The sequence below is a fragment of the Triticum urartu genome, chromosome 7A (genome assembly GCF_056163025.1).
Source record: "Triticum urartu cultivar PI428250 chromosome 7A, HENAU_Tu73, whole genome shotgun sequence".
Lineage (NCBI taxonomy): Eukaryota > Viridiplantae > Streptophyta > Magnoliopsida > Poales > Poaceae > Triticum > Triticum urartu.
In genome coordinates, this window is record NC_141879.1 from 713,962,444 (window position 1) to 713,969,494 (window position 7,051).

Here is a 7,051-nt window from a genome sequence, read left to right on the forward strand (position 1 = left end):
GCCTCCGTCTTGCAGCATGTAGAAGAGAGTAGACTGAAGTCCTCCAAGTATCATCGCATAGCATAAACCTAACCGATGATCCTCCACTCGCCGCCCTGTGAGAGAGCGAGCACCGGTGTTATCTGGCACTTGGAAGGGTGTGTTTTTATTAAGTATCCGGTTCTAGTTGTCATAAGGTCAAGGTACAACTCCAAGTCGTCCTGTTACCGAAGATCACGGCTATTCGAATAGATTAACTTCCCTGCAGGGGTGCACCACATTCCCCAACACACTCGATCTCATTTGGCCGGACACACTTTCCTGGGTCATGCCCGGCCTCGGAAGATCAACACATCGCAGCCCCACCTAGACCAACAGAGAGGTCAGCACGCCGGTCTAAACCTAAGCGCCCAGGGGTCTGGGCCCATCGCCCTTAGCACACCTGCACGTTGCGAACGCGGCCGAAAGAAGACCTAGCCTAGTGGCCTTCCAGTCCAATCCGGCGCGCGCCACTCAGTCGCTGACGTCACGAAGGCTTCGGCTGATACCACGACGCCGGGATACCCATAACTACTCCCGCGTAGATGGTTAGTGCGTATAGACCAAATGGCCAAACTCAGATCAAATACCCAGATCTCGTTAAGCGTGTTAAGTATCCGCGAACGCCGACCAGGGCCAGGCCCACCTCTCTCCTAGGTGGTCGGAACCTGCCCTGCCGCTCCGCCTCAAAACTCCACTCGCGGGTGCTCCTCAAGCCGACCCGTCTTTAGTCACCACATGTATCATGTATAAAGTATATAGGATATACCCGTGATCAACTCCTGAGTGATCACGGCCCGATAGTATAGCATGGCAGACGGACAAGGATGTAGGGCCACTGATGATAAACTAGCATCCTATACTAAGCATTAGGATTGCAGGTAAAGGTAACAACAGTAGTAGCAAGGACAGGCTATGCATCAGTATAGGATTAACGGGAAGCAGTAACATGCTACACTACTCTAATGCAAGCAGTATAGAGAAGAGTAGGCGATATCTGGTGATCAAAGGGGGGGCTTGCCTGGTTGCTCTGGCAAGAGAGAGGGGTCGTCAACTCCGTAGTCGTACTTGGTAGCAGCGGCGTCGGTCTCGGTGTCTAGCGAGAGAAGAGGGGGAGAAACAATAAATATTTAAGCAAACAGATGCATAGCGATGCATGACATGACAAGTAACGGCGTTAGAGGTGCCCTAACGCGGTAGTAGGTGATACCGGTGAAGGGGGATAACATCCGGGAAAGTATCCCCGGTGTTTCGCGTTTTCGGGCAGAGGAGCCGGAGGGGGAAAGTTACGTGTTCGATAGGTTAGGGGGGGTGTGGCGGACGAACGGGTTGCGTATCCGTAATCGTCTCGTCGTTCTGAGCAACTTTCATGTAGAAAGTATTTCCATCTGAGCTACGGTTTATTTTCTATTAATTTTAAAAGATTTAAATCATTTTCATGATTTATTTAATTATTTTAAAACAACATTATCCAGAACAGTGCTTACTGACGTCATCATGATGTCAGCATGACGTCAGCAGTCAACAGAGGTGTTGACTGGTCAGCTGACGTGTGGGACCCACTGGTCATTGACTGTTTAGCCTAATAAGTGTTTAACTAAACTCACTACTATTTAATTAAACTAATTAGTTAGTTAGGTTAATCTAATTATGATTAATTAACTTAATTAATTCCTTAATTAATTAATTAATTAAATTATTATTATCTATTTATTTATTTTATTTATTTTACATATTATTTTTAATTCTTTTTTTTAACAAAACGCTCTGGGGCTGGGGCTGGGCCCCATGTGTCATTGGCCCTAGGGGGGCATAATGGGCGCACGGGCGTTGGGGCGTTCCGGGCGGAGCCCCGTGAGTGTGCGGGCGCTGGCCCGGGCGTGGCCAACGGGGCGGCTGGGGGACGGCGGCAAGACGCCGGCCAGGTGAGGCGTCGGAGGTGAGGCATGCGGCGGCGCGCGCAAGCTACAACGGTGGAGGTGGTGGCGGGGTCGCGCGATGGAGCAGTGGTCAGGGGCGGAGGGGCGAGGCTAAGGCGAGCAGCAGCGGCTGCAGGGAGGACACGGCGAGGCGCGGCAGTGCGGCGCGCGCGGAAGCTGGCTAGCGTGGTGGCGCGTGAGCAGAGGAGCAGGGCACCGACGAGCACGCGGGGGTGAGCACGAGAGGGGCGGGGCTGGTGAGATCAGTAGGCGGCAGGCGCGGGATGGGCGTGCACGATGGGTGTGGCCACCCCGCGGTCAGGGCGCGATGGCGGCTACGGGAAGACGCGGGGCATGGTCGAGAGCTGCAGGGGGGCGACGACGCCGTAGAGTGCGCGGGACAGGGGAGAGAGAAGAGGGCATGACCCTCACCGAGTAGTGTAGGGGAGTGGCAGTGGGGGGTCGCGGAGGAGGACGAAGACTACAGGCGGCGACGGGGGACCTCCGGGTGGATGGCGCTCGGCGCCGGCGGTTCGGGGTGGCGTCGGGGTCGGTGGAGCACATCGGGGAGGAGGCGAGGCGGTCCGGCGAGGCGGCGGGGGTTGGCGATGGGGACGTGCGCCGGGGCGGCGACGGGGTGGCGTCTTCGGGTGGCGGCGATGGGGTCGGCTCGATCCGGTCTGGATCGGGTGAGAGGGAGGAGATGAGGGGGGCGTGGGGGTTTCGTCCCCGATCCAATCTGGATCGGGAGGGGGTGGGAACGACGTGGGGGGGACGAGTGGGTGGCGGCTAGGGTTGCGGGGGGTGAGGGGAGTGGATAAGGAGAGTGAGGTGGGCTGGCCGGTTGGGCCTTGTCTTGCTGGGCCGAAGCCCAGGGGGCAGGGGGTTTTCTCTTTCTTTTTTTTTATGTATTTTCTTTCTTTTATTTATTTCCTTTTCTGTTTTGGCTAATTGTTTGGGCACTAAATGAGTTTTGTAAAACATGAGAGTTGGCCCAAAATTCACAACACAATATATCCTACCACCAAAAACTAGTTTGGTGTAACTATCATTTCATATTTATTTTTTTATTAATAAAAAGGTTAGTAAATATTGTTTTCAGCCACTGTTTGAGGTTGTTTAAGTCACTTATCAAATTTCAATAATGTTGCTTACAATTTTATCATAGCCTCTGATTTATCTACTATTTATTGAACATTTTAGTTCTAATATTTGAAAAACTTTTATTGTTTGCTTGATTTTGATTTTGAATTTGAATCGGTTTCGAACTAACGCGAGATTACTAACAGTAATCAAAGTGATGTGGCATCGTTAACGTGGGATTACTGTAGCCTAATTATCCGGGCGTCACAATAGCTATACATGTGTGTATGTGTGAATTAATATGGTGGTTTGTGAGACATTGATGATATATATATGATTGGTTCTATTAGAAATGTGTAGTATCGTAAAATAACAGCAAACGAAAAAGAATTAAAATGGAAAACACAAAATTAAATGAAAAAGAAATCATAAAACCAAAAACCCCCCAAACATTTTAGTACCGGTTGGTGTTACCAACCGGTACTAAAGGGCTCCCGGCCCCCGGAGCTGACTCGTGCCACGTGGTTGCCCTTTAGCACCGGTTCATGCTGAACCGGTACTAAAGAGGGGGGGGGGGGAGGGGCTTTAGTGACCACACTTTAGTGCCTGTTATGAAACTGGCACTAAAGTGCCTTACGAACTGGTGCTATTGCCCGGTTCTGGACTAGTGCTACTTCAGTTCGTCGGGGATTAAACTAAAGCCTACCAAATAATAAACCATGTGGAAGATGGGAAGAACTTCACTGTATGTTTGTCTCACCATCAAAAACTGCAAATTGGTGTATGTATATTGCACATTCGGTATAATGGAAATATTCTAGATCTTTAGAATGATACACCTATATCAGATGAACAGAAGTTGCATCTTCACTGTCTGTTTGTCTCAGCGTCAAAAACTGTAAATTGGTGTGTGCATACTGCACATTGGGTATTACGCGAATATTTTAAATCTGCAGAATGATATACCTATATCAGGTGAACAACAGAAGCTGCCTCTTTTCTCATGGAACCGTGTGTTCATGCTCTATTGTTTGGTGGTGACTTGGTAAAATGGTAAGCCAATGGCTGGAGATTTTTATTTTGAAAAGTAAATTCAAGGCTTCAAGGTTCAAGCCTCTACACACAAGTATAATTTAATTACAGAAGATTTCAGACATCTAGCCAAGATAAATCGTCTTATAGAAGCAAAAATAAAATAAAATTGCAAGGCGTCAACTTCGGAATCCCCACAAGCCTCACAACTGTCATAATTCTTTCGCCAATTACCTCTATCCACCACCCACCAGCCGCAGAAGAAATGTCTGTTGCTGACTACCGAAGCCACAACCGCACCACCCGCAAATCCACTGCCGCCAGACATATGTGCCACGATAATATCAATTTTTTTGTCATGTTTGTATCTCATATTTTGTAGATTGGTTTATCTGAAGACGGATTTCATTCATCCTCTCAGGATAAAAAATCCAGTAGCAATTTCTGCATCGTGCAAATGATAACACGGTGGTAAATGCTCAGTGAGAATCACATCCAAGGGCATCAGTGCGGCACTGCAGCATACATCCTTGCCACTGATTGTTCAATCCGACTGTGCTTCTTTGGTAAAAGCTGTGGAAAGTCCAGAGACAGACAAATCAATTGTAGGTCACCTTGTAATGGAGATTAAGGAGATGATGAGAGAAAGGAAGCTTGTGATACGTCTTGTTGGTCGTTTGCAGAATAGAACTGCAGATCGCCTTGCCTATATGTCGAGAGTGGAGCACAACACCGATTTGTGGCTGCAGGTGCCTCCAGCTGCTCTTGTGAGCTATCTGGCAAGCGATTGTACAACTATTCCATAATTAATAAAGCCCCTTTTTCAGTCGCCAAAAAAAAATATGAACATGCTATTGTAGTTGACATCTGTGTAAACATTGTTATCACTGGGAAATAATATTGAACTAAATAACTTGTGCCAAACCGACACAATGCCGTCTAGCATGATGCCCCTTGAAACGCTGTAACACCGATTTGTTTTTTTATTGTAGCGCGACAACAAGTTTTTTCTGTTTGTTTCTTTATTGTAGCGCGACAAAAAAAATTCTAACGGGCGCAGTGTGTTAACCCAGAGTTGAACTCGGGACCTAATTCAGGGTAACAAGAGAACCTACCAGTCCAGCCAAAGCCACCGTTGAGATTGAAGAAACAGAAAACAGTCAACAACAATACAGCGTTCGGATTAGAAGACATGTTTGAAACTTTTGAAACCTTTTTAAAATATTGTGATTTTTTTCTTCAAATGAAGGATATTTTCGAAAACACAAATAATTTAAATTTCGAAAATTATTTTTCAAATGTGAACAAACATTATAATTTTGATTTCATTTTTGAAAAATAAAAATAAAATTCGGTATTCTGAATAATTGCTTCGCGAACAAATTTTGAAACATGGACAATTTTCAAAAATCCTCGAAGAGTTTTTAGAGTGTCTACACTTTTGAAGATTGCAAACATTTTCTAAAAAACGCGAATGAATTTATTCTACTTTTAGTTTAATAATAAATTCCAATATTTTTTGCACCATTTAAAATTTCAAATAACATTTTGTGATGTTTAAAGAATGTATTATACAATTGAAAAAATCGGAACATTCAAAGAAATGTTTGTGGCAATTTTTTAAAAGAAACTTCACGCATTTTAAAAAGACACGACATTTTCTAGAATTTCCTTATGCAATGTAAATAAAATGTTTACATAATTTTTTTGAAAAAGTTTCGTGCCATTTAGGGAAACGATCGGTAGGAATTAAAAAAATGTTTACTATGTATTCTAAAAGATGCTCAGGCATGTATTTGAAAAAAAATATTCATCATGTATTTTACAAAAAAGTTCAACGTTTGTTAAAAAAAATGTTCCCCGGGCATACAAAAAAATACACAGTGTGTATTACAAAGTGGATATGTTTGAAAAAAATACAACTATGTAGGGGTACTGGGTTCGAAATGAGTTGCGTGCTCAGAGAGGACATACAACTATGTTAGGCATGAGTTGCATGTTTGACTTGGAAATGCAACTGGGTCGGGCGGGTTTACATTTTGGGGTTGGACATGGAAGTAGAGGTCGGGGCAAGTTGCGTGTTAAAAACAAAGCACAAGCCTACTTGCGAGTCAAATGGTGGGCTTGCAACTAGGAGAACTACGAGCTGAGTTATGAGTTGAGGATATACTTACAACTGGGACAACTACAAACTATGAGACCAGTTGCAAGTCAAGGGTCTGACTTGCAACAGGGATAAAACAAACTATGGTCCTAGTTGCGAGTCAAGGATGGACTTGCAACTAGGATGAAAGACAAAAACATAGGCCCTGTTGCGAGTCAAGGGTGGGCTTGCGACTAGGATAAAAAATATGGGCCTAGTTGCGAGTCGAGGGTGTACTTGTAACTGAGACAAAGTATATAAAACTACGATATGAGTTGCGAGTTGAGGTTGGACTTGCAACTGAGATGAAAAAAACACATCCCAGTTGCGAGTCGAGGGTAGACTTGCAACTGGGACATCAACAAACTATGGGACTAGTTGCGAGTCGAGGGTGAACTTGCAACTGGGACAACAAAAGACTATGATCCTAGTTGTGAGTAGAGGATGGACTTGCAATAAAGACAACTATGAAACAAATGACCCAGTTGTGAGTCAAGGGTCAACTTGCAACTAGGATGAAAGAAACTATGGTCCCAGTTGCAAGTCAAGGGTGGACTTGCAACTGGGATAAAAACAAAACGGGTACCTAGTTGCAAGTCGAGGATGAGCTTGCAACTGGGAGAACTATGAGCCCAATTGCGAGTCAAAGGTGGACCTGCAACTGGGACAACTATGAAATGACAAGCCCGACTACAAGTAAAGGGTCGACTTGCAACTAGGATGAAACAAACTACAGTCCCAGTTGCGAGTCAATGGTGGACTTGCAAATGAGATGAAAGACAAAATATAGGCCCAATTGCGGGTCAAAAGGTGGGCTTGCAACTCGGAGGGTGGGCTTGCACATCGGACAACTACG